We start from the raw sequence: 21,289 nt of genomic DNA on the forward strand, positions 1-21,289 counted from the left end.
AGGTACCCAACTACTTGATGTAACTCCAGTATAACCTGAATACTATTGTGAACTCCCGTATGGATATCCTCCCAGAGGCGGGTAATGAAAGGGCATACTGCCCCCCATACGGTGGCAATCCGGAACTCAAGGGGATTGTCTACCCTTGGGGACTGGATTGCCCAAAGTGACCTCCAAATGGATCAATTTGGCGAGTCTCAACATAAGAGTTGCCGGATATTATTCCGAGGAACAAACAGGAACAGGACCATACTGTCGAAATAGTCCCTGGATGGACTCCTTCTAGCGGTTGTGAACTAGTCGGGACAGATGGTATGCCGACAAACATTGTCGGAGTGACGGCAGGGAGTTCTGCTATCGCTGTGTCAGTCGACACAGTCCTAGATGTTGACGGTTGTTCAGAAATTTTGAGACTATCAAAAATATTACCTAGCGATTCTACAGGAACTTCCACTGGTGGTAGACTAACTTCTGATGTCGAAGAAAATAGAGTGACCCCGACTCCAAAATGTGTTGGAGTACTTGCTTGTGGATCTTCTACAATTTCCTCTATCGCAATCAAACTAGGTGGAAGGGGAAGAATGTCAGGTCCGTAAAATATTTCTGGTGCCGAAGAAGGGGTTGAATCAACAGCGACAGATGTTTGAGGAACAAGACTCTTTGAACCGGTTACAGATGGAACTGGTTCAGTAACACAAGTGTTTGTTCTCAGACTAGGATCAGTATCACTGTCCCTCTGTGGCCATTGAACTTCTTCTGTAGAGGCAGTGTTTCCAGAAATGTTTGGAGTAACCGGAATCTCAAATGTTGTTGGAACACTTGTTCTAACTTTGATAGGAGATTTCGAACCGGTTAAACGAGTTCGCTTTGTCCGTACTGTTTTCGATTCCAGAGACAAAGACGGTTGACTCGTAAGCCTTCGCGAACGACAGGGTTTCAATTGACTTTCTTCCACGATTGTGGATTACTCGATCAACCAAAATACAAAAAGGGGAAAAATGTTTCCGAATTAAATGAATTTTAGACGCTTTAGACAGAACTTGCTTTTTCAATTTTAAAGAGTCGAGAAAAAGCTAAAGATGACTCTAGTCTCCTTCGATGTTTTAACGAGCCCGAAGTGACAAATGCTCCGATGGACATTTCCCATTATAGAGTCTGAAGAAGGCCAAAAGGAACTGCTCTGGAGTTCTAGGTAGAGGGTGTGCCAAACTTTTCGCAAAACCGCATAATACTTTTTAAGGTACGGGCGATCAATCTTCCCGAATGCTGTGCTCAGTGCATTGCGATTAGTAGGGCAGCTGACACGGCTTCCTAAGGATAAAGGTTTTATGCCTATAGGGGTCTCCCAATATATACTCGACGGTACGTGGGAGCACAATCCGTACTGGCGCTATCGTCTCTGAGGAGGAATCACCCAACCATCATCGAGATCGACAGTCACCAGGTTTTACGATGCCGGAACACGTCTCTAGCCTAGACCTCTATGTTGTGCGTTAAGTTACAAAGCGTTTTTAAGTTCATTCAATTTATTTTAGGTTGATCTTTCTTAGAAGTTTGCCTTTTTGGATCACCACGAGATGTATGATACAATTCCTAAATGCAGTCTAAAGATGATAAGCAAGCTTTTATATCTTTTCAACAATGAAAATCCTAGCTACAAGGGGAAAATAAAGACACAATCTTTTCTCAAAGAGCATAGAGCACACTGTAGATGCACTTTTCCTAAATCAAAGCATGCAAACTATCAAAATGAAAATGCACATATGCATGCATTTGTTTTCACTTTCTTAATATTGATGCCTAAAAAGAAAGCTGTTGTACAAATTTGAATTCGATTTCAAGTGAAAACATAAACAAGTTCCTTTTTCGAAATCAAAAAGACGATTACGACACTTTATGATTTACTTGTTTAGACACTAGAAATGCATAAATTCAAACCAAACAGCAAAAGTAAAAGCTCAATCAACTGTGAACAGGAAACAAACTCACTCCTAAGATCAAAACGACACTTACGACACGTCTAGATCTAAGGGCGAAAGTATGACTAGTTTACTTTTGTAATGGGAAATTGCAAATGATGTAACAAATACACAAAGAACAAATACAATTTATTTATACAACTGAGGTGGAATTGAGGCAAATAAAAGGGGTTTCAGATAGGTACACTGACTGATAACAGGCTGCAAAAAAATAGAGATAAAACTGAGCAAAAGGAAGCAGGGAACCACAGCTGCACAAGGCAAGGGCTGATCAGCGCACCCTCAGCACAGAGAAACTGAACTTCAGCACAGGTAGCCTTCACGGGACCTGCGTTGAAATGCAGAACCTCTTCATAGAGTCTGCGCTAAAGCAGAAACGAGAGTTGTCTCTCGGTTTTGGGTCACGGTTTGCAGTTTAATCTACAGTTTTTGGCCGGATAAAAGCTATAAATTAGGTACAATTAGGAGGATGATTTAAAGGAGGACTAAGATCTATCACAAAGGGCTGTTAGAGCACTTGTGGATCTGTTTGTTTAGATCATAAAAACAGGCCCAGTGATTGGACTAGAGTGGCAGATCTCTACTTTGCATTTGAAAATGGCAAATGCATTTCGATTGGCACTCCTCAGTTTATGAGAAGAACAACAATAGAAACACAAATAAACTAACAAGATACTCTCCCCAGTGGAGTCGCCAATTTGTTGTTGGGGAAAGTATCCAATTCGGAATGCCCCTATCCCACTCTAAGGTGTGATAGTGCCTTAGCAACAAACAAGGTAAACTAATTGAGTATTCTTCTTTATGAAATGTAAATGAGGAAGAAGGATGTAACTAACCTGTGTCTTCCGCTAGTTTGTCGATCCAAATCACTCCTCTCTTCAGTAGCTCCCAGCTTCTTGCTCCTTCACCGGCCCAGCTTCACCGAATTCCTGCAAGATCACAAGAGAGAGAAACTACACAAAGATACAGATATACATTCATAAAAAGCTCAAGATCAGATTAAGCTAAACATGTAAGCATAACAAAACATCATTGGTACACAACATGTAGGAGAAACTCAAATAGTTTATTGATAGAATAAGAAAAGTCCAAGAGGAGATACAACCAAGTGAGTTCCGATCCAGCATCTACCTCCTAGCAAAGGAATCCCTTCCTCTCCTCCAACAAAGCATAAATCACCCAATGTACTAATCTCAATCTCAAACCAACAACAATTCTCTGCAAAGTACAAAATTCCAGCCCTCCTGAACCTCTGGGTGAGAGATCCATATATAGATGTAAGCAGAGAGGATGAGTCAGCTTATGTTTTGACTTGTGGCTTCTCTCTGTCAGTTCTTGCTTCCACTTGGAGGTTGAGAACCTCTTACTCATCACTAGTCGAATTCATTGAGGCAAGTGTCATTGGAGAAGATTCTGGAAGCTTCCAGGGTCTTTCCACCTCGTTGAATGAGCTTGCCATTTGTCATTTCCCACTCAGCACACCCAGGTAGTGCTTCCACCTGCGTTGCAGTGCACCTAGCCAATGTAGTCTCTGCATTTCAACGCAGGCAGCTAGTGGAGCCTCTGAATTGATCCTGAATTGACTATTTCTGAGTGGTTTTTGGTGGAGAAGTTTTGGGAGAAGCTGTCATTGGTTGACCTTGTTCCTTTAGGAGCTGTAACAACATCTTTAGGGACTTTGGATCCCTTGAATTATGGACATTTCATTCTTATAGCAGTAAGGCACAAAAATGTCTATAACAAAGCTCCTCAATGGGGAGGATTGATCTAGGTGGATCTTTAGACACATTGGCATGGGAAAAGCTCAAAATTCAAAGTGGTGGAAAGGTGATGAACTTGAAATCAAATCGAAGTGCTCATCGCCTTGATTCCAACAGCGCGAATGACACTCCAATCCCAGTCCATTTGAAGGAGATAGAAGCAGTCAAATTTGGGTTGACTTTTGATGACTGGGTAGGTTTAACAAGGACACAATTTGCACTTTCCTAGCAGATGGAATCCGGGCAACTCTGGCTAGATTCCGAGTGAAATCGTGGCCTAGTTTAGAAGACTCATATGGTCCAAAACCAAATTTTCAAAAACACGCCATTTCGTTTTTATTTAGAAAAAAAATATTAAAAAAAGGGGGTGGCAGGCCGCCAACCCCGCCACCCAAACGTAACTGTAATGTTAAATATGGAGGGGTGGGCCATGACCCTCGACCCCTCCGAGACCTTGACACTGTAACCAACAACAGGTGATGGGTCGACCCTTGGGGCATAGACCCAACCATGCCCACTCTGAACAAACAAAACAATAGATCATTAAAAATTATTGCAAACGCGGAGGTGGGTACACTAGGTAGGCCACCCAAGGCGGGCCTGAATCGACCCATAGTTTAAAAAAAAGGGTTTGTTTAAATTTTAAAGAGATTCGATGTATTATAAAAGGAGGAGGCAGGGTTTGAGTGCCTGACCTCCTCCTTATTAAATAGATATCAAACCAACTCCACCAATAGAATTATTGAGAAATCTTCCACCCATATTATAATTAAATAGAGTTTGTCAGTGTGCCTAGGCAAAGGAGGAAGTGCACGCAGTTCGCGGTAAAATTTTGCAGGAGGGCCCAATTTTCACTTTGTCAGAATTTGACAAATTTTATATGGTTTCAGCTCTTCTCGATGCCACGAATGCAATGGCACTATTTGTTTCTCCATCAGAATTATGCATTTTTTCAACATTTTCAGTATGGAGGTGTAAGACTCCTTTTTCTAACTGATACTTGTACTCCTCTTTCTCATGCCACTTAATGAATAAAGGCCTCCCCATTGATTGAGCAAGGCCTGAAGATGTAATCCAAGTCAGAAAAACTCCGTTATGAAGTCTTGTTGTCTTCTTTCATGCTTTATGTGTTTCTCCTCTTGTCTCATGTGCACATTAAGTTTTCTATGTTAAGCTACAATTTATGCATGTAATTATTTAACACATCTATAAGCAAAATATTTTGGATCAACAAAAGATCAAAACTATTATGGAATCGATCACTCCGAAAAACGTTGTCAACATAAGATCATTCTTGGGCCTGGCAAGGTATTATTGCCGATTTATTAAAGGCTTTTCAAAAATATCTTTTCCAATGACTTCACTTTAGAAAAAGGGGCTTGCTTTCCACTAGATAGTGGAATGTCAATAAAGTTTTGAGCAACTAAAGCAACTTCTTATTACCGCCCTGGTGCTAAAAGTAGCAGATCCAGAAAAATCCTTTGTAGTATGTACAGATGCAAGTAAGGAGGGTGTCGATGGAGTATTAACACAGGAAGGGAAGGTCATAGCTTATGAATCACGTAAACTGAAGGATTATGAGCAATGCTACTCTACCTACGATCTGGAGTTGGCCGTATATGCATGTCTTTTATATATGTGAATCTACAATATATGCGCAACTTCCATATACAGAAATTGCACGTATACAGAAATGTGCACATATAAGAAAGTTATGTATATACGGAAGATATGCACATATCTTCCGTATATGCACAATTTCCGTATATGCGCAATTTCCATATGCAGAAATTGCACATATACAGAAATTGTGCATATACGGAAGATATGCGCATATCTCCCATATATCCCTAACTTTCTTATATGTGCATATCTTCCATATATGCACGTCGTTTATGTATCTGCATCATATATGCACAAATTCCATATACAGAAATTGTGCATATACGGATATTGTGCATATACGGAAGACATGCGCATATCTTCCATATATACATAGCTTTCGTATATGCGCAAATTCCATATACGGAAATTACGCATATACGGAAATTGTGCATATACGCAATATATGTGCATATCTTTCGTATATGGGCATCTTTTGTATATGTGCATCTACCATATATGCGCAACTTCCGTATATTCACATATCTTCCGTATATGCATAAATTTCTTATATGTGCATATCTTCCGTGTATGCACGTCTTTTATGTATGTGCATCTACCATATATGCGCAACTTCCATATACAAAAATTGCGCATATACAGAAATAAGATATAAATATAAAAGTAACTTAACTTGTAAACTTGATAATTTGTAAATAATAAAAGCAAAATCCATTACAACTACATTCATCAAAAGTAATGTAACATTGATAGAATATAACATCACATCCACATAAGGATTTAAAATTCAATCAAGATGTTGTCATAAACACAAGTCTAAATTTATGTATTTTTATTCAAAATAGGTCCAACTATACATGTTTCTTTTTTACAAAATAGAACTTCATTTCCAACATAGATAATGGAATCTCATGCCCATAAATGACATAATGGAAAAACAACATCGTGCTCGATCTAAAGTATGGGTCTATAAGTCATCCTCGTCCCTCTTGGCACTCCCAGGTGGATTTCCAAATTGATATCTCTGCAAAAATTACAATAATCAATTAGTTGTAAAAATTGAAAGGCATATAATCAATTTCATTAATTCATGATGATATTTTGATCAAATACTCATTCTTGCCATGAGGATCTGAGGCAGTGGAGAAGACAGTCCTTCCTGGGTAGATGGTGGAGCACTTGGTGACGGATATAGGCATGGTTCATGGGTGCTGGATAAAGGCATGGTGGAAGTGAAATAGGGAAAAGGTAGTGGGTGTGGGCGACGATGCACCCTGACCGGTTGTACGATAGTGGGAATCACTGTAGGTTGGGGAATTAACCTAAGGGGGAAATTGGAATGTTAAGGGTGGATGATTGAAAAAATGAGAATGGTGAATGACTGAAGGGTAGGGATGAGCATTGGGAAGGTATTACAAAGTTGGTTATATGGATGGAAGAATTTATGAAGGAAAAAGGTGGTGGGTGTGGGCGATGATACATCCTAATTGGTTCTACAATAGGGGGGAGCACCCTTGGGGAGGATATTGGGATGTTAATGGATGAAGCAATGTTCCCAATGCTAGATCTTTTTTCAATAGCATGTTCATCAGATAAATGAATTCGACAATTTGGAATGTTGTGAGATGTGGGTCCCTCAGTTGTAACAATAAAAATATTTCATGTAGTTATGCAAATGTGTTGAACATGATAATATATCACATTTAACATAAAACAATGCATAGCATGAAATTTCCATACCAATATTGGGTATAATAGAATCTTGCATTATCTCAGACATGTGGTCCACATTTCTTTGTTTTTGAGAATATGACTCCAATTGTTCATCCATTCTTTTTTTCCTTGCATGAACTCATACCACCCTTTCAAATTGTAGTTCATACGTCCCTGATTTTGAATTGCGACCACATCGCCTCTTTTTATTTACTGGACTCAAGAAACTATGTTTTCTCTTGGTAGTGATCTTAGATGGAGTTATAGTATTGAAAAACATTTTGTTGTATTCTTGACATGCTTTGTCTACCAAGTTGTTCAATGCATATGCATGTTCCAAATTTGTAGGTATTATGGATCTCAATTTTTCATGAGTTGATGAGTTAACACGTTTCATCTCATCATCTTCAGAGAATGCACTATCTTGTCGTACATTGGTTGATTCAATATTATATGAGAAATTCTCTAAATTATCAATGTTTTTTTCATTATGATAATTCATATTGGGAGGAGAATCAAAGCATGGTGAAAGCTCTGTTTGGATTTCTGGGCCCAATATATGTGTTTCATTCAAATCAAATAAAATTCTAGGCCTTTCTGTAGTGGGATCACTGACACCAGGTGCTACATTTTCACCCAAAATAGTGTTACTCACTAACATCTCAACTTTCAATACATGTTTACAGATATTTCCATTCAGGGCCCAATTGCAATTTCTTGGATGAATTTCACATAGGATTCCATTGGGTATCTAAATTGGTTGTCCTTCTTGTATTTACAAAATTATGTACCCAAAGTCTCTCTCCTCTTGCCCTCTCCCCATGCACACATGCTGATTTTTTTATTTTTTTTCAAATTTGGGTCTTCCAAGTTTTTCAAAAATGGTACTTTCCCCCATTCCCATTACTAGTTTCTTCCAAAATATTGAGTCATAGTCTTTAATATGCACCTTTCTAAGTATGTCACATATTGCATGAGAAAGTGATTTTTGTTTTTTACCTCCTATTTCTACACACTCACATAACCATTCATCCTATGATTTCTTGATTGTTCCCATCTTACATTTTCATATATCAACCCATGTGAGTTACTTCTTCTAACCAAGAGAAAATCCTTGTCAGTTGGTGTTGACTAGGTGGAATACACTAATTACATTCTAAGGGGATCTCTCTGGTATGATGTCCTAATTAGACTTCACATTGTTTGGGGCTTTAGTCCGAAATAGTGTGAAGTCTAATTGGGACATCATACTCGAAAAATATGATGTCCCACATAGACTTCACACTATTTGGAACTAGAGTCCCCTTTGGAATGGGACGATGTAATGTCTAATTGGAATGTCATACTAAAAAGATATGATGTCCCAATTGGACTTCACAATGTTTGGTACTAGAATCCCATCCAAAATGAGACGGTGTAAGTCTAATTGGGACATCATACTGGAAAGATGCCCTTACACTGTAAGCCGTGCATTTTTCCAAGTCAACATTTGGCTATTCTTACCGAGAAAGGAAGAAACATGTTAAAAATAATATTAATAAGAAAAAAAGAATGAGATGATCTCATACCGGAAAGATGCCCTTACACTGTAAGCCATGCATTTTTCCAAGTCAACATTTGACTATTCTTACTTAGAAAAGAAGAAACATGTTTTAAAAGTAAAAGCATGTTAATGTGTCTCATTATATGGAAAAAGAAAAAAATACTCAAATGAAAAAAGAAAAAAAAAATGAATATAAAAATATCAATTAAATGAGTTGAGTTTCATACTTGTTAATTATAAAAAATAAATGCTAAATTTAGAAATTGTCACTATAATGCTAGAGTATATCCAATAACCGTAAGCTAAATATATTAGGAATTTATGACTTAGCAAAAGTCTAGACTCGCACGAGAGCTTACTCTTTGAGCCTTATCACACAGAATAAAGATGTCACTCAATAGGGACCCCAAGATTTAAAACCAGGTAAAAGAGAATAATAATATCAAAATTATATATATATATATATATATATATATATATATAATATATATATATATATATATATATATATATATATATATAGATAAGTATAGATATAGATATAATATATATATATACATATATATATATATATACATATATATATATATGTATATATATATATCTATATCTATATCTATATCTATATATAATATATATATATATATATATATATATATATATATATATATATTAATATATATATATATATATATATAAGTGCAAGGATGCACACCAAATCGGTGGTGTATAAGATGTATTTACTTAAATAATATTATTGTAAGTTTTAAGTAACAAATCTATTTTAATATAAAATATTTTTTAATTAATTTAATTATTGTATTGATTATGTGATTGAGCTATTTTTTGGATATAATAAGAAAAAATATATATTTCAAAATTTTATAAATAATAATAATAATCTAATATTAAAGTTACAACAAACACCAAATTGCAAGGATTTCAGTGGAGGTGTCCATATTCTACCCCCTCTAAATTTGAACAATAACCTCTTATGAATAAGTACATATTCTTAAGCTCTATAAAGTTTATAAAAAATGTGAAAATGGATAGGGAACTGCATTTGGCAGAGGTCCTTCTTAAACTAAAGAAGAACCAAATACTCTCCCCACAAACAACAACATATGAAAGAAGCCTCTAACTAGGATAACAAGACCAATTTCCTAAACCAAAACCATAACATTGTAATAATAATACTAAAGAGTATTAGAAATTTAACAAATTTACAAACAATGTTGGTGTAAATGCATTCCAGAAGACCACAATGGAATCTTAGTGTCGGCCCTCCCACCAACCATTGCTCTTACCAACCACATTCACACTCATGGGCATTTGAACTATGCAAAGAATCCAATCAACTGTAATGGAAGAACATTGGAAATCTCGACCAAGGGGGCTTAGGCCTTCACAAGCATAACACAATTGGGGATGCAACGTAAGAAATATCCCACAAGTAGGTTGTAATGAAGTCTTTAGAAAACAATAGGGAAACTCTTAGTCTTTAGAAAACAATAAGGCAACTCTAACAATATTAGGGATAAATTTCTAGTTTAATGTTTTATATAGTCATAATAATAAAAATATGTGATTGCATGGGATAATTAGCTCCCTATTTAATGCCTCAGATGGCAGCTAAGTGAGAATTCTTCACTCCTTCCTCTTTATATATATGCTCCAACACTCCATTAAAGTGAATATGGATAATTATTTTAATTTATATGATAAAATGGATATTAATTTATAACTATTATTTATATTTATATATTTCACAATTAGATATTTAAAAATAATTTTATTTCTAATTATATCAGTTAAATTTATTAAGTTTTTATATGTTTATTGATTATATGTTTTGTATGAATCATTATTATTTAAGTTTATTTTACAATGATATGTATTGTGAAAAATTGTTTTAATTTTATTAATAAAAACAAGATTACAATATAACAAATTGAGTTCAATCAATTTATTATTACTGCTACTTTTACTTGTTATTAATTTTTAATTGTGTTGACATTATGTTTTATTATTTTTATTTATTTGATACTCCATTTTATTGTTACTATAATATCTATTCAATAGTGTATTATAAAATATTTTATGGTCACTAACCTTTTTTGAATGCAAAACTTGTAGAAAGGTTTTTATTTAGAGACATTTGATTCCTCCAAACAATTGGAACTCTAAAGTTTAAATAAATCTATATTAATTTTTAATAATATTATTTATATTTATATAAATTTCACATTTGAATATATATTAAATCTTGATAATACAAAACATTCTTATTTTTAATTTTTTAAACCTTAATAATAAAATTTCACATTTTTTTAAATACCCAATAACTTTTTCTAATATGTTTTATAGTTTTTTAATTTAATTTTTTAATATAATATGAATAACATTTTTTTGTTTGAAAACAATTTTGGAAGAAATCACATTGATAAATTTAAGCCTACACGTTTCAAACCAAAATAACATTGTTTCATTTTACAAATACTATATCTCTTCCAAACTATTGTTTTATTTATAAATATTATATCTCCTCCAAACTAAACACAGAACACAGAGATATTAAAAAATTTAATTAAAAATAATATCACAAATATTAAAAAATTAATTAAAAATAATATAAAGGTTAAATTGTTTTCAAAACTAATTAGCGAAGGGATTTAATTTATAATAGTAATAATATATAGCTTATTTTTAAATTAATTTTTTACGTAATAAAAAATAAATTTAAATAAAATTATATATATATATATATATATATATATATATATATTGGAAACAACGTCATGAAAAACATTTATTTTAATTTTTTTTAAATATGAATTTTATTAATAAAAATTGCAACCTATAATTCATTTTTAATAAAAGCTTGGCATAATAATAATAAAATTTAAGAGCCATATATTAAAAGTATTAAAAGTTATATCCTATTAAAAGTTTTGATACACCATGTCTATGCTCTTAACAACATTTATCCATACTTCTAATAACATCTATGCAGAATCTTTTATCTTTTACTTTTTACTTCACAAGGAAGAAAAGTTGAATTGCTTTTTAAAACCAAAAAGTGAAGTGATCAACTCATTCCCAGTCCAAGTAAAAAAGTTGAATTGCTTTTTAAAACCAATTAGTGAAGTGATCAACTCATTCCCAGTCCAAATAAAAAAGTTGAATTGCTTTTTAAAACCAATTAGTGAAGTGATCAACTCATTCCCAGTCTAAGGGTTTGTGTATAGGCCTTGCACCTTTTACAAGCAACGTACCAATAGGTTATAACCATTGAGATGCATCTCTCCCATTCAAAGATATTTATCAATTCATTGCAATTTTATATTATTCACAACAACATAGGAAAGAAATCATAACACTTCAACAACTTTTTGGCTCACCTCACATAAGATTTTGGCTCACCATTTCTTACCTGGTATTAAAATTATAGGATAACAATAATACATCCCTAGTTCTTAAAAGTTGTGAAAAATGAGATATCATTTCCTGAAACCCAATGTAAATATTTTGCACTGATCCCTGATCCAAGGCCCTTATACATTTTGCACTGATCCTTGATTCAAGGCCCTTCTCTTTCATAAGGATAGGTGATCACAAAAATTAAATTCATAATGTGCCCAGAATATTGTTGTTTGCATTGTCTTCTAAAACCATTTTGAATTATGAGTGATTTATAATTTTGCAAAGTTGATCAGAACAGAGAACCACTACTATCATTTAAAAGACATCAAAAGTTGTAGAGGTGAAAGGAAGGAAAAAGTACAATATTTAATGATTAAAGCTACAGTCAAATTCATTTGAATTTGAAGCCTTGGGCATGCTCGACTCTCGTATAAGCCACACTACAAGAAGAAAATCAAGCCTAATATTTTACAGTGTTCATTTCCTTCCAAATTTTATCACCTCATTTCTATAATAGCCTGATAATCAAAATCAAAATTTGAGCAAGCCAGTGTTTCCAAAATACCACACTTTCTAGCAAACAAATTTACCATAACATCTTCAACTAGGCTGTTTTGCCAACTGCTTTTAACAAATTTAGCATAAAATCTACAACTAGGTTGCATTCATGGAAGTCTAGTCTCTTAAGGCACAAGAAGAGTGATAATAAGAGACAACCATAGAAGCAAAGGCAGCATGAGCGCAGAAGTGCAAGATTTCTTTTCTGGCCCTCCACTCACATCAGCAACTTCTTGCCCAGACCTTGCAAAACACAACAAAATACCGAACACATTATTTTGCACCATAAAACCAGTTGTTCTTGGGTTGCAAAATATACTGTCATGCATGCAGAATTACAGGAGCCATTCCAGTGAAGTACTCTACTCTGTACCTTGACAGAGAACGCTAAATGGTTTATATCAGTAAAACTTGAGCGCATGAATTTACCTGAATGCGTCGAAGCAGCCAGGGTAACCTGCGTGGCTAGTGACAAAAGCACAAGCATTTTAGAAGAAGCCTGCAGAAAAATCAACTGCTCAAACAACAAACAAACTGTACAATAAAATGAACATGCATTCCATTTTTTTTACAATAGAGTTGCAAATTGGGGAAGGGGGAATATTAATATTATTGGGCTTACTTGGGCTGACATCTATTAGCATTGCAGCACCCTGGAAATCACAGGACCCCGGTGCCTTCATGTTTTTTTGATAATACCTGTTGAATGCAAATCAGGCATGGGCGAATAAAGTATTGGGCGCATAGCAGGACCCACCAGGTTGTATAGGGCCACAATTTGAATAACCAGGGCCACAGGCCCAATCTAGAGCTTCTTGAAAACTAATGGGGTCAGTACCGTATCTTGCAACACACCATGTGTTATCTTCTTCTTCGCTCTGACCCCCGACTTATTTTAAATTTTTCCTATCAAAATGAGTCCTATTGGAGTTTAAAATGCCCAAATGTTGGACTCCACTGAAGCGATCAAAAGCAAGTACCTCAGAGGGGATTCCAATGACAGACATTATGAAAAGAAGCCACCAGGCTGGAGGTCAGTGAGCAGCATAAGATCTAGGGTAGGGGAAGATCGGAATTATGGCTAGTATATGGGTGGAAAATGTTGAATAAGAAATTTACAGAAGTACACTGAGCCAAACTTGTAAGAGTAATTATGTTAGAATTACAATCCCCTATTCACATCCCTGTTGATAAACCTGAGACTTACAGAGGCCCAATAAAATGCATGAGAATTGTTATTGGAATCAGCTATGGTAGGTTGATGATGCCATGAGGCATGCGCGCCTTCCCATCTTCTAGATCAATAGTGTATCATGTGATACATAAACTCAGAATCCCAATATCCCAATGGCAATGCTAAAATTAGTTTTCTCACCAGTAGAGGCAATGATATCCAGGACCACCGCAATCGCGATCAACACCGACCTCGTACAGAAGCTCATGCTGAGCAAAGAAACTACGCCTTCCCATCTTCCAGAGCAATAGCATGTCATGTGATACATAAACCCAAAATCCCAATATCCCAATGGCAACGCTAAAATGAGTTTTCTCCCCAATAAAGGCAACGATAGCAAGAACCACTGCAATTGCGATTAGTGCCAAACTCATCCGGAAGCTCATGCTGATCAAAGAAACTATAACCGACCAAAGCTTCTTTCAATTTTAACAAAATATAGCAGCGTGGGTTCTGATATTCAAAATTCCAATTTGGAGCGCCATTATACAATTCCAAATTTGGTGGCAATTAATATTAGATGGTAGATAACATATGATACACGAAATGCCATGATACACATGTCGCTCGTTTCAATGGGCATCAATACAAACAACAACATGGATGATGGCATCATGCATATCTCAATCATTGTGGAATCAGAATCTGTTAGCTGGAGAAGGGAACCGATGTGAGAACCTGTGTCCCAAGACTGTCTTTAGAGTCTCTTAAGAGAGCATTAATGTATCAATAGAGTTGGAAATAGCTCTTGCCACTTTCTGACGTAGTCAGGCCAGAGCAATTTGACTTGAACTCTTCTAACGTACGTAGTGATGTAGTCACACCAGACCAATTTGACGTTAAATGTTCTGAAGTACATAGTGACATAGTCATGCCAGACCCATTTTACTTTAACTGTTCTCACGTACATGCAGCAAAATGTAATTGGTGGGAAATATATTTCAAAGTCAAGTGGAAAATTTCCAAATTTGAAATCAAATATGAGAGGGAGGTAAGCATGAAAATTACAATATGCTACGAGCAATCACCCCTCATATTGTGTTTTAGAAAATTGAAATGTGTAGCTTAGCTTATCTTCGCAACTAGCTTGTGCCAAGCGGGAACACCAACAGCTGCTGCAGGTTCTGGATACCCATGTATTGGGTGGGAAGTATAACAGTTTACGAAAAAATTGAAAAAGTGGAATTACTTGCACTGCCCCCACTCTATAAAGAATAATGCTCTTCGCTGAACAGTTTCATGCAAAATGAGTGATGGGAATTCATTGTACCAAAAAGATTACAAGCATAAAATCATTCAGAAATATGTGCATTTCATTCTTTCTATCACTTACTTATACTGCCCAAACAGCATATTCATGACTACATTGTTGAACCTAACCATGCTCTTCATGTGCTGCTGAATTGCCTTGTCATCAGCGACGAACCCCTTCTCCTTCAACTTTACGAGGAGTTGTCGTATCTCAATAACCTTCTCTGCCCTCAACTAGGAAGCAACCAAAGTGGCAGCACTTGTCTTCCAACAGTATATTTACGACGATAGGCGTTCTCCCTATCCAAATCGACAAGTTAATCATTTTCTTAGTTAATCTTTTTGATTCTTGTAGTCAATGAATGAAATTCGCTACAATAACTTTCTTGCATGTATAGAACACATACTTAGACCATATTTAAATTAATTTTTTACAAAGCATGATTAAAAATTTATTGTGCTTATTATTTTTGGACAGGTATAAAGATTAGGACCAACAAAATTTTAAAAAATAAATAATGCAAAATTTAAGAAAATAGATAATGAAACATGCATGATCATTTCATTTAGTTACATTAACCTAACCACGGGTGGATCAAAGATAAACAACCTAGCGATAGTTTTCCTAAGGTTTGTGAAACGTGCATCTTATACTTCTTCGTATTCTGAAACGTAAGCTTATTCGCATGATCATTTCATTTAGTGACATTAACCTAACGACGCGTCGATCAAAGACGAACAACCAAGCGTCTGTTTTCTTCAGGTTTGTGAAACCTGCATCTTATACCTCTTCGTATTTTGAAATGTAAGGCTATTCAATTGTTTGCCAAGTGTTTTCTGCATTAATTAAACAATTACATGACTTGTCACAGAACGCAAATAGCAATTCATTGATACGAACTGAGAGCCAATACGTCCATTTGGGCATGTGGATATTTGTAACAAGGTAGAATTCAGGCACTATCGACAGTTTAATATGGCTAAATCTCTCCAACACTACACTATGTTGTAGATATGCTCTGTCGAATTATAAGGGGCAGCGATTGAATTTGCAGAAAAAAAATCAGGTCTTTGCAGTGCTTGATTTGTAATACTTAAGAGCATGTGATTAGTAGGATTTGTGAATTGATGTGGCTGACTGCTGGTGTGGCCATTGCAAATAACTTTTACCGGCCCACTGTCACTATAATCGCCGTAAAATTAATGATATTCATAAAGTAAGAAGCAATCATCTAATTGAATGAATCCTGAAGTGTTTTTCCATCCGTCAACAAACCTCGATTTCGCCGTGGATGCCCACTGTTGGCAATTGGAAGAATTTAAATCTCCCCTGCTCTAGTGAGGGGCATGCGCATACGAACACACATTGTAAGTAATAAAGCGTTGATTAATGTTTTCATTTTTATCGCCATCACTATTGTCACGCCCCCAATCTTTTTTTTCTTTTATTGGGCAGGGTGCGGCACCACCGAACGCTCACCTTTAACCAAGTGCACGTTTATGGGCTACACCTTAACCGTTAAACCTTGTTTTTAATCTAATATACCAAGCTTTATTATTAACTCATAACCCACATACAAGCTTTAACCTTCGTTCTTCAACATAAACCATTCATAACACCTTCATATGCAATTTAAACCAAAATAAAAAACTGCAATATTCATATGGAATGGGAGGGGAAACTCCCGAATGAGTTCGCCCGCATATATTATAATAATGATAATTTCCAAAATTACAATGAAAGTGTGCCGGGCAAAGTCCGCGGCCACACTTAATCCTTTTTTGACAAACCCGGCAATCTGTCGTGCATACAACTTCTGCGCTATTTAACCAAGCGCACCAGCACTTATATAAACCTGCGCAGTTATGCCGTGTGCCTCTGTCCACGTGTCAATCCCCGGTAGACCTGCACAAGACCAACCTGCACCATACCGTATGCTTCTGCCACGTAACAGCCCTCCGGTAAACGCTTAACCTCTTTATCAAAACCCGACATCCCGCTGTACATATAAACCTCTGCGCTGTTTATCCAAGCGTACCACGCTCTTATAAACCTGTGCAATTATACGACCAACTGCTGTCCGAATTCTGTTTATCCAGCCGAGACAACCTACTGTGTATATATTAACTCCTGCGCTATTACCCGAGCGTACCAAACGCCCATATGAACCTGGGCAATAATATATCCAGCCTGCTGTCAGTAATATTATCTCCAAACCGCCCTCAAATTAACCGGCTCCAAGTATAACCTTTACGCATCCATTCAGCAATGGGCATGAGCTATGCGCATTAGAACTGCGCTGTTATTGTCTTGGAATTGCGAGCTAGTGACTTCGTTGATTGAATGATGGTTCGAATGGCATCTTATCATGCCATATATATATAAGCGTATCATCCTCTCTCCAAAGGATGCGTGCCTCCATAAGGCCGACTCCTTCAATTATAATAATACGCCTCCAATACATATGTCGGCCTGATTTAATACCCCTTCTCCATCGCATATACGTTCCTTCATATTTTTTTAATGGCCGTCTCCATTATCCATATAAGGCCACGTATATTATTTTTAATTATTTCCACATATATTATATTTTATCATTCGCTTATGTGCCATTCCACGTATGCGTATGAGCTCCCATATAACATATGTCGGCTTTATTTTATTTTTCATCATATAATTTCTTCCTTATGTTTTAATGGCCTTCCCATCATACATATAAGTCCCGTATATTATTATATTGTTCCCACATATTATATTTAATTCATCCACGCACATATTTATATGTGCGTATAATCCACCATATAATATGCGCTCTCACGTCTTCGTCCAGCAATCCGCGTCTCGTCGCACACATCTGCAGTTCGTCGTGCTGCCCTGCAACTCGTCGTACTATCCGCTGTTCATTGCTGAACTGTTCCGCACCCACGTCGAACCACCCCGCGTGCACCACATAACGCCATCGCCATGTCTGTCGTCCGGTTGTCCGCCCGTCGGGCGTGGGTCGCCCATGGGTCATCCGCCCATCGGGTCGCCCGCCCAAGTGTCGGAGGTCCGCCCATCCGCTCGTCGTTGTGTTAAAACGCACCCGCCGTCGTGCACGAGGGCGCCCGCCCATCGTGCACGCCTGCCCGAGACTCGAGGGCGTCACACTCTCCTCCACCTGAAGTCGTTGTCGTCCTCGACAACACACCATCTTAGTAGCTCTCCACCAAGACTGCATCGACCATGATGTAAGCCCCTCCATATAAGGCAACCATCACTACAACATATACAAGGCATGTCTCCATCAAGTCATCACCATCGTGACCCCATCACCTCAAAGTGTCTCATCGGTCCTTTGCATCAAGTTACTCTTCCAAGCCATGTCCCATGCACGTACTTTGGAAGTATGCATCCCATACTACATCAAAGTCTCCCGACCTCAGCTCCTTAATGCATCGGATCTCCAAGTCACCATATATGATGTCCCAAAAGTCACAACGATCTCATGTCAATCATGAGCTCCTCCACCAAAGGTTCACCAAGACTATCTCTTGGTCTTGGCCATGAGAAGTTCGTCTAAGCACCGATCTTCGGTTTAGTGAACTCGGTCACCAACCATATCACCATGTCATCACGAGTCCCTTCTTCATAGCTCCTCCAAAATTTCAGCCATGAGAAGTCCACCCAAGGGTGTGCCCTTCAACCTGTCCATGAGTCATGTCGGGCACTTAGCCATGTGGCTAAAGCATGACCCAAATCATCCACAACGGTCATCAAGTTCCACCCTTGTCACGGGCCCTTGCACCTTCCATCTCAAGGTAGCAAGAAACCTCAACAAGTCCTTCAGCAGGTAACAACCCTTGCTTCTCCATACAAGGTTCCATCATAGTCATCCATAAGATGTCTCCATGCTTCGGCAAGCTGATCTTGCCCTCTCCTACACATGATCCATCTACCAAATGTCCAAATGAAACACAAGTACCAATACTTACTTTATCAATATGAGGCTCCTTCATATGAGTGACCTCACCCATCCATGTTGATAAGCTGCACGATCCTGGTTCAACTTGGTCACCTCCAAGTTCTGCCTCCATCGAGTCCTCATCATCATGCTTCATTGTCCAACCAAGTTGAAGAAGTTCTTCTTCAACGTTTTTCTCCAAGGCTTCAAGTTCTTCTCGGATTCGGGGCCTCTCTTCCTTCAACCTTTTCAACCTGCATAAGGTAAGCAAGAGCTTCCCTTCACCTTCTCCCAAACCTGCCATGCCTTGTACCTTGTCATCATGTGGTCCATCCATGTGAGTGTCCGTCCATGCTGCCAACCTGTATGAGCCTGGTTCAACTTGATTAAACTCAAGTTCGGCCTCCATCATATCCTCATCATCACATGGTCCTTCCATATGAGTATCTTCATCGGTCCATGTCCACGAGCTACATGATTCGGGCTTAGCTTGATCATCATCAAGTCTAACCTCCATCATAGTTAAGCCTTCAACATCTTCGGTCACCATGACTTCCTCTTCCCGGTCTGCAACTTCATCTATTGCCTGACTGATTTGAAGATGTCCATCCCGTCCAAGCATCACATCAATGCCATATGTATTTATCACCACGAAGTCCAGCTGACCTCTACATCCTTCCAACTGTACGGGTACATCTCGTATCATGCCAACTGTCAAATTCCACGAGGTTATATCCCAGTTCTCCATAGTAGATATCAGCTCCATTTCTTCTATCAACCGTGCCGATATAAGGTTATATGAACCACCTGTGGTTGCCAATGCTTGAACATCTCTGCCACAAATATTCAAGATTACAAGACCTCGGTTGTTCTCCATACCTTATCTTCACCTGTCAACTGCCAGCTCCGACCGAGCTCTGATACCACCTGTCACGCCCCCAATCTTTTTTTTCTTTTATTGGGCCGGGTGCGGCACCACCGAACGCTCACTTTTAACCGAGTGCACGTTTATGGGCTACGCCTTAACCGTTAAACCGTGTTTTTAATCTAATATACCAAGCTTTATTATTAACTCATAACCCACATATAAGCTTTAACCTTCGTTCTTCAACATAAACCATTCATAACACCTTCATATACAATTTAAACCAAAATAACAAACTGCAATATTCATATGGAATGGGAGGGGCAACTCCCGAATGAGTTCGCCCGCATATATTATAATAATGATAATTTCCAAAATTACAATGCAAGTGTGCCGGCAAAGTCCGCGGCCACACTTAATCCTTTTTTACACCCGCCCAAGTGTCGGAGGTCCGCCCATTGTCGTTGTGTTAAAACGCACCTGCCACGAGGGCGCTCGCCCATCGTGCACGCCTGCCCGAGACTCGAGGGCGTCACAACTATGAACGAAGTGGAGAATAATTCCAACACTAAGGCTTTTCATAACTAAGTGACCACGTTTTAGAAATATTGAATGCGGTCATAAGTGTAGGTGTCACTTTTCACAACCCTTTTCGTCGTTTATTCCTCTTTGATACACGTCTCTTAGATTAATGCAATGAAAATAAATGATCAATGCATGTTTCATAATTTTTTTCTTGAATTGTCTTTTCGCTAATTTTTATGTGTTTATAAATAATACACACGGTAAATTTTTAATTTTGATTTTGTAAAAAAATATTTTAAACCTGCAAAGAATTTATTATTTTCACCGGTCCCTCACAACACAGGCAATCCAAGGGGAAACTTGCGTCATGGAGAGTCTGACTACATGTGTCTTGGGCTACGAGGCTCATTGCAAGCGAGCAAAGAATTGACAAAGGGGAGGCATATCTGGAACACGACATAGAAGGATTGTTTGGAAGCTACTGCTCTGTGGGATTAGGGCATAAAGAGATCCAATTTCGAACACATCTGAATATCAGATATGAACGTCATTTTGAATGTGATAGCGATGGCGACAATTTACCCTTCATTTCTCCACTGTCTAGGGCTAGATATGAACGAGAAGTGTTGCGTCACGACTCCTCTTTCAGTTTTTTTCATGAGTTTTCTGCCGTATCTGCACCCATACAGGCTTGAATCTCTCAACACTGCGACGATGGGGATAGATCCGCCCTGAACTTGCGGAAAGGACTGATAATCCATTCAATGACTTGTTGTGATACATCAGATCTGGGCTCACATAGGTTGTCTGGAGTAGATCCGCAGTTTTTTACACCACTGTCTACATCGACGCCCATCAACGAGGTACGGTA

At 37.5% G+C, this 21,289-nt stretch overlaps 1 pseudogene; it reads right to left on the reverse strand.

Annotated features, from left to right (window-relative positions):
* Positions 1–12,724: 12,724 nt before the first annotated feature.
* Positions 12,725–17,080, reverse strand: LOC149204808 (uncharacterized; annotated as a pseudogene).
* Between the last annotated feature and the right edge of the window lie 4,209 nt (positions 17,081–21,289).

Source organism: Pinus tabuliformis, chromosome 1_2, assembly GCF_031772625.1.
Source record: "Pinus tabuliformis cultivar Carrire ecotype Pingquan chromosome 1_2, CPIR1, whole genome shotgun sequence".
In the NCBI taxonomy this organism is placed as follows: Eukaryota; Viridiplantae; Streptophyta; class Pinopsida; order Pinales; family Pinaceae; genus Pinus; species Pinus tabuliformis.